Source organism: Nilaparvata lugens, chromosome 9, assembly GCF_014356525.2.
Source record: "Nilaparvata lugens isolate BPH chromosome 9, ASM1435652v1, whole genome shotgun sequence".
NCBI lineage: Eukaryota > Metazoa > Arthropoda > Insecta > Hemiptera > Delphacidae > Nilaparvata > Nilaparvata lugens.
This window is the reverse complement of record NC_052512.1, coordinates 21,204,850-21,211,991: the sequence shown is the minus strand read 5'-3', so window position 1 is coordinate 21,211,991 and position 7,142 is coordinate 21,204,850. Positions and strand designations below refer to the sequence as shown.

General features: G+C 33.9%; 1 long non-coding RNA gene across 1 annotated transcript; it reads left to right on the top strand.

Moving 5' to 3' along the window:
* Positions 1 to 479: 479 nt before the first annotated feature.
* LOC120353075 lies at positions 480 to 4,845 on the top strand. Its single transcript, XR_005572172.1, has 2 exons — positions 480 to 556; positions 4,573 to 4,845. It is a non-coding gene; the product is annotated as an uncharacterized LOC120353075 (long non-coding RNA).
* The last annotated feature ends 2,297 nt before the right edge of the window (positions 4,846 to 7,142 follow it).

The following is a 7,142-nucleotide window of genomic DNA, read 5'->3' as shown; positions in this document are numbered from 1 at the left end:
GGTGGAGATAGCCTACAAACTTTTTATTTAAAATGTTTGCTGTGATACAATTCAATCAATTTTATTATTTGTCACAGGCTAAACAACAGTTAGCATTGACAATAGTCATATACATTAAAAACATGAAAATTTTAACTTCCATATGTAAAGTTGGACTTTAAGAAGTAATAAATAATATATCAGTTACATAATTATACAGTTTAGAATGATTTGAAAAATTGCTTTGGTTAATGAGTTACTTTGTGTTACCTAAATTTAATTATTATTCTTTAACTGTATATTATATCATGGTCAATCTTATTTTAAGAATACATACAATATGTATCTGGCATAGGCTACATAGAATTAAATAATTGAGTTTGAAGATTTTGTGTGTTTGTGTCATTATTGTAATGTAAGGCCTATTGAAACAGTGGTGAGACACAGCTCAAGAAATTTTATAATTGTATAGAAGCTACAAATTGAAATGTTTTTTTTTCAGGTCCACCTTGTATGATGTGACAATCTTATTCAATATTTCTGATTTTGAGAAAAGCATTTGCCAATCATATCAAACGTAAGTAATATTTGAGGAGACTTTATTATGCTTTTCTTACAATTATTATCAACTGTTACTATTAACTGTGAGTTAGTTATAGTTATCAATAGTAATTAGTAACAATTACTATTAACTATTAGGCTAGGGCCACACGAGCGCACATAGTGCGTCCGTTGCAACTTACTTTTTGCGGCCGTCGCCAATGACACCACACGAGCGTTGAGTGTGGTGCGTCAACGTCAGTTGGCTTTACGCAATTGAACCAGACGAAGTAATAACTTTTGCATGTCTCGACGTGCATTGTAGCATTTCGACGCAGTTCAAAAATCACCGTCCGTTACAACTTCCGTTACTTGGTACGCACGTACCTCGTGTGTTGTCACCAATTCACTTCCATGTATTTCTACAACGGACGTCAAAAAGTAAGTTGCAACGGATGCACTTTGTGCGCTCGTGTGGCCCTAACCTTAATGGCCTATCAAGCAGCATACAAAAACTAATAAAAACAAAATGTTAATCAACTTGCTGTATAAATGTGTGCCTAGAGGCAGTGGCGGCTCCAGGGGGGGGGGGCATAGAGGCATGGACCCCCCGTGAGCTCAGAAAGTTTTATATTTTCAACAGGACTCTATCAAAAGAAATCAATGTTTCAAAAAAATTCATTGGTTCATACAATAATTAGTACATTATCATTTTATTATGAATATAATGAATCATTCATAATTTGAATATAATTTTTTTAATAATATAAAATTCAATCCATTAAATAATATTTGTGAACCTATCTGAATCGCTAACCGCAGAAAGGCACCATGTCCAGTTTTCATAATTTTACAGGAGAGACAAAACACTTGATAAAACCTAAACCTGCAGTAGGCCTAAACGATTTATTCAAAACGTCGCCATTACAATGCTATCAGTTGGACATGTTTCCTTTCTGCGGTTAGCGATTCATTTATAAAATTGTGATTACTGAGATTTTAGTTAATTCTGGAAATCCATGAGTGAGCTTTTTTCTGGAAGAAGAGGGTCATACCCCCCACCGCACAGATTTGTTGTTTTAATTCTAATATTGGATTCTATCCTTTACAGCCTCAACTGAAATAATCCAATCTATGATAAAATAACATGATATAAGATCTGAGAAATATTTCCAGATAGTCTAAAACTTGTTTCTCTATAGCAATTATAGGTTACATTCATTACATTCAATATAACTGGCGGACAGATAAAATTATTCCTGTCCCATCCATTGAATTTCAAAGATAGAAAGAAATCTTCTTAATTCATCTCTCCAAAAATTTAAAACTTTCAAGAGTAATAAGTTATGATTTTTCACAAGAGTGTTGAATTTCGGAAACCTGAATTAAAAAGGAAATTAAAATGTTTTTTCAGGTGTACCTTGTATGATGTGACTATCTTCTTATTGGATATTTGTGGTTTTGAGGAATGCATTTGCCCATCATATCAATTTTAAGTAATATTTGAGGAGACATTATTATGCTTTTCTTACTATTATCAACTGTTACTACAGTATTAACTATTAAGTATGGCCTATTAAGCAGCAGCATACTAAAACTAATATAATAGTCCAGGCAATCAATGCTCAAAAAAGGGTATAGAGGGCAATGTTTGCAAGACAATTTCTCACCCCGCAGTTCTGTTTAGGGTATTCAAGGAGGTAAACAAATAAAAGTGAAATTTTCATTGCTGCAACAAGTGTCAACTCAGCGGTTCCACACCTTCAACAGAGGGGATAAAGATGCACACTTTTAGTATGTTCACCTACTAACTGGTCTAAATCAAGCTGCAAATTCAAAAATTTTTCACAGACACACCCCTTCAAATGTGATTTTCAAACGATCAATTGTTGCAGCAATGAAAATTTCACCCCCTACATTGAAGCTGCTATAACAATGAAAGGAAAACTTGGAATAGTGAAATTATGCATCATTTTAAAGAGAATTCAATGCTCTACAAACCTTCGATAAGCATCAGTTTTTATGATGCATTGTTCGAGATTTATAAGCCCTGAAAGAGCAAAACATTGGATAAAAACCTGTCATTTTAACAATTACATGCCTTCAAGAGCGAATATCTTGGTGACTGTTTGGAATATCACAAAATTCCAGCGAACAAAAAGTGTAGAGAATTTATTAAGCTTTATTTTTGAATAGTTATTTATGCCAGTTGAACACATTGTTCTCAAGATATGAGCGTGGGAACAAAACGCTAAAAATGCAACTTTTAAACCACCCTCATCCCCTTAGCACATGAGTTAGGAATGGGGCCTTTTGATATGTTCTTCTCGTAACTAGTCTAAAACATTCCCTCCAAATTCCTTTGTCAATTGGTCTATTGTTGAAAAAATGGAGATTTCACAATCAACACTAATGCTGCTGCAACAGTTATAGGGAAATGCGTATAAGTGTGAAATTATACATCAAATTGAAGACAATTCAATGCGTTATAAGCTCATAATCAGCATGAATTTTTCCCATCGATTTTTAAAAAGTTAAGAGCAAAAATTGAAATATATTGGAGGAAACATGTTTTTTCAAAAATTTTACACCTTCAAGAGCGGATATTTCGAAAACTAGAGAAGATACCGTATAGAAAAAGTTGTGAGATGAATATTGTAAGAAATTATGTAAGCTTGAATTTTGTAAATAACAATTATGTAGGCTTACGTAAGATTCATAGTTTTAGATTTATATGTGAGAAACCAAAAAATGGTACCTTTGAACCATCCAAACCCCCTTAGCACATGGGGTAGGGGTGGGGACTTTTGATATGTTTACCTCCTTACTACCCTAAACAGAACTGCAAGGTCAAAATTGTCTTTCAAACATTCCCCTTCATAGCCTTTTCTTGACTGGACTATAAGAACGGAATGTTCATTAACTTGCTGTATAAATAAGTGCCTGAGTAACTGAGTAGAGGAGGGTTTATTTCTGACGTATTAAAAGTGGCCTTCAGATTTTTTCATCAACAATGAATTTTTGTCACATTCCAGGATTTGACTGTGTATAACCACTTATCTGTATTGAATGGAGAAAAGTTACCTTAGCTTAAAGAAAGACCTCTATTACTTCGCCTGTATTCAGGCATTATAAAGTAGGTCTACCTGAATTTTGTTACTGTAAAATCTAATGGATAAGAAACATTTTTTTGGCATTTGTAGTGTCTTATATCTCACTATAAAATGAATGCTCTATGTGAGAGGAAAACTCTTCAACAAATCACATAGTAATCTCAAATAGTTTAATGAAGGCGCCTGAATCAGACAAGGGTCTGATCAAAAGATTTACACTCATGAAGTTGGAAGTGTTCTTTTAGAACACTTAGCAACTCTTTAGAAACTCGCACTCGGCAGGAGGCTTCGCCCCCTGCACCCCCAATAGGGTGGGTTAGCAGCCTCCGCGCTCCGGCTGGGAGGCAGGCTTCGCCCGCCCAATTGTCTTTTGTAACTATAAAGTGGGCTCTAGGGGTGCCAGGGGGGTAGAATTTTCGTGATTTGGAGGTTTTCCCATAGCCTCCAATGTGTTCTCTAACTGATTTCGAGGCTGGTTCTCAGATACAATCAGCCGTATAGGCTGAGAATTTTTCGTAATTTTTTGTCTTGTAACTTTAATATAATAAGATGTAGTACTCTTATATACAATGAAGTTAACTCCACCCACAAAGAGCATTCGGACAAAATGTTATTCAATTTAACAAGTATAGCATAGCAACAGACATCATCATCAGTGATTATATGATGTTTGTAGATTAAACATAGAGCATTTGTCATGATGTCCCTAGTATTGAAGTTTTATAGTCTACTTTCAAGTTTTGGAGAAGCCATTCTTGGCATTCACCACTGAACCGGCATCCACTTTGCATTCAATGATAATAAATGTTAGCATCTTGTATAAGTCGTGATACTCTTGGAATACAATTTTGATGCAATTAATGTCACAAATGTTGGTGGCTACCAAGATAAAAGAAAATTATATTAAATTTCTGGTACTGATATCAATTTATTTTTTCAGATCAGGTTACTGAGGACTGTGGATAAAATTGATATGGTGTTTTGTTACCATGCTATGGAGGGTAATGGTGGATGAGTGAGGGATGACACTAACAGGACAATAAGAATCGCGTTTGAGAGAAGTGAAATGCATTCTAAGCTAGTATTTCATCTTAGCCAAGTATTCAAGTTTATGAAACTACTGTCTGTCTGTAAGACAGGTATTACGATGTAAGCAAATACAGTTGTAGCAAATAATATTATATCTTTGATAAATAAACTTGATTTGAATTTATTCGAATTTGTTATTGATTATTATTATCCTATTCCATTCTAGCACTTCATCTGTGAATTTATAATTTACAAAAGTAATATATTCTGGTTTTTGTAAACAATACCTTGACAGAAATGAAAATACATTTGAAAGCTTTATATTGGAAATTTGAATTTTCAAAATGTGTTCTGAGTTTTCTAAAAGAAAGTTTAAAGGTTAATTATACTCTGAATCTCTCTTTTTGTATCTCTCATATTTCTATGATGAGACAGAATTTTTTTTGTTGCAATAAGACATTTTACAGTGCATGCTCAACATCAAATAATAAATGTTGAAAGTTGAGAAATACAATCAGGCCCCTGTTTCATAAAAACTTATTTCCTGTTTCATAAATACAGGAACAGCTGATTTTATCAGCTATATTGAGCATGTAATTGGAATGGTGATTCTCCTGTATTACGTGACTTATAAGTTCTATAAAATAGGGCTCAGGTTTCACTGAGCAATAAAATAAATAAACAATTGCAATGATTCATCGAACGAGCGTTAGCGAGTTCTCTCCTTTGACTTACTGAAGGCCAAAGTAGTTGTCCATCATCTGTTTGTATGTTCTACAATAACTTTAGCGAGAATTGATCAATCAGCTTCAAATGTTGAACACGTATTCTTCGAACCTTTTTACAGGTCAAGTTCGTTGGACAGCAGAGTTCACTAAGGCCCGCCGCAAAGTAGACCCACGCTAACCCACGAAAAGCAACCCACGCCGTGGGATGTTTTGTAAACCATTGCTAGGCTTCTCTAGACATCTGTGTAATACATGCAATGAATAATCCACTTGTCAGCTGATTGATTATGAATAATTTTATAGCAATGGTTTACAAAACATTCCACAGCGTGGGTTGCTTTTCGTGGATTAACGTAGGTCTACTTTGCGGCGGGCCTTACTCCATCGTCCTTTTTCAGGATATACAAATAACATTGAAAGTGCTTAAGAAGAAAAATTTGTTTAGATTTTTTTATCATTTAGTCAGCTGGAATTAATTAGATGCTATTCATGTAATTTTACAATTCATTTAAAAAAGCTTATGCTATTTCGCAGGTATCACACTGACTGTCCTTTATGCGCCGACAAATGATTTCAGCTGAATAATACTCAACATAATTATTTCATTTATAAGTTCTATGTTAACGTCTGTCTGCCTGTCTATTGACTGTAACATACGCGTAATTGATAATACTAATTGTGATAGCAGTTGCTATGACATTGACAAATTTTCTATGACAATTTTTTTTTGTCCAGTGTTAAAATTGTGAGTAGAAGCTACTATTAGTGTTTACTAACACTCGATTATTCAATGTAGGTACTCATGTATTTCATTTTTGTATCATTAATTATTAGTATTATCTTTAATGTTGAGATCATTGAAACGTTTTGAGATATATGTGCAGGTTTCGTCATTAATTTTCTTTTTAAATTCTGTATCGAAATCATGTATCATATGACCACGTTCCTATTTGAAAAAAGAAGTTGTATTAAAAATGAAGTTGGATCCAAGATGGCGGAGTATAGTTTTGAAGCGACAGAAAGTAGTTTTTTTTTTCAATTGGAATAGGATCCCCATGGAACCTAATATCATATCATACTACTTGTAAAAGAGATATTTAACTGTTTCCATATTCTCATTAACTCAGGGTATAATTACAAATTGCGGATTTCAGACATCAATACAACAGCTCATGAGCGAGTTCTATAACCCAGGGGTCATTACTTATTCTATTAAAAAACAAATCAACTGTCATCTGGATTATAAATTACATTCAATATTTTTTTATATAAATACGAGTAGCCCTTACAAAGAAAGCAAGTAATATTGGAGTATGGAGAAAATTCCTCCTACTCTCATGATATTATTATCCTGAAGAAAACACAAATTGAGTCAGCTGTATTTCGTCTATTTTTGCAAATTGGTTTTTAATGCCTAAGGGCATTAAGGACCGTTTTCCGAGCTCGGGATTTAGTTAAGTTCTATACTTTAAACAGCTGGAGTTAGAAAATTTGCTTTCCAAAATGGTGTATAGTTGTAGTCCACGTTTAAATTAAATTTCGAAAAACTAGAAGGCCGGTTAAGTTTTAATCGTGATTAATTCCACGAGAACCAATCAGAGAAGCCGTCTTATCAAAAAGGTCTTCTCTGATTGGTTCTCGTGAAATTAATCACGGTTAAAATTTAACCAGATTTTGTGCAACCAGGCTGTAAATACAGTGTTTCGCTGTAAATGCGGAACACACATCAAGAGAAATGCAAAACCGTCAACTT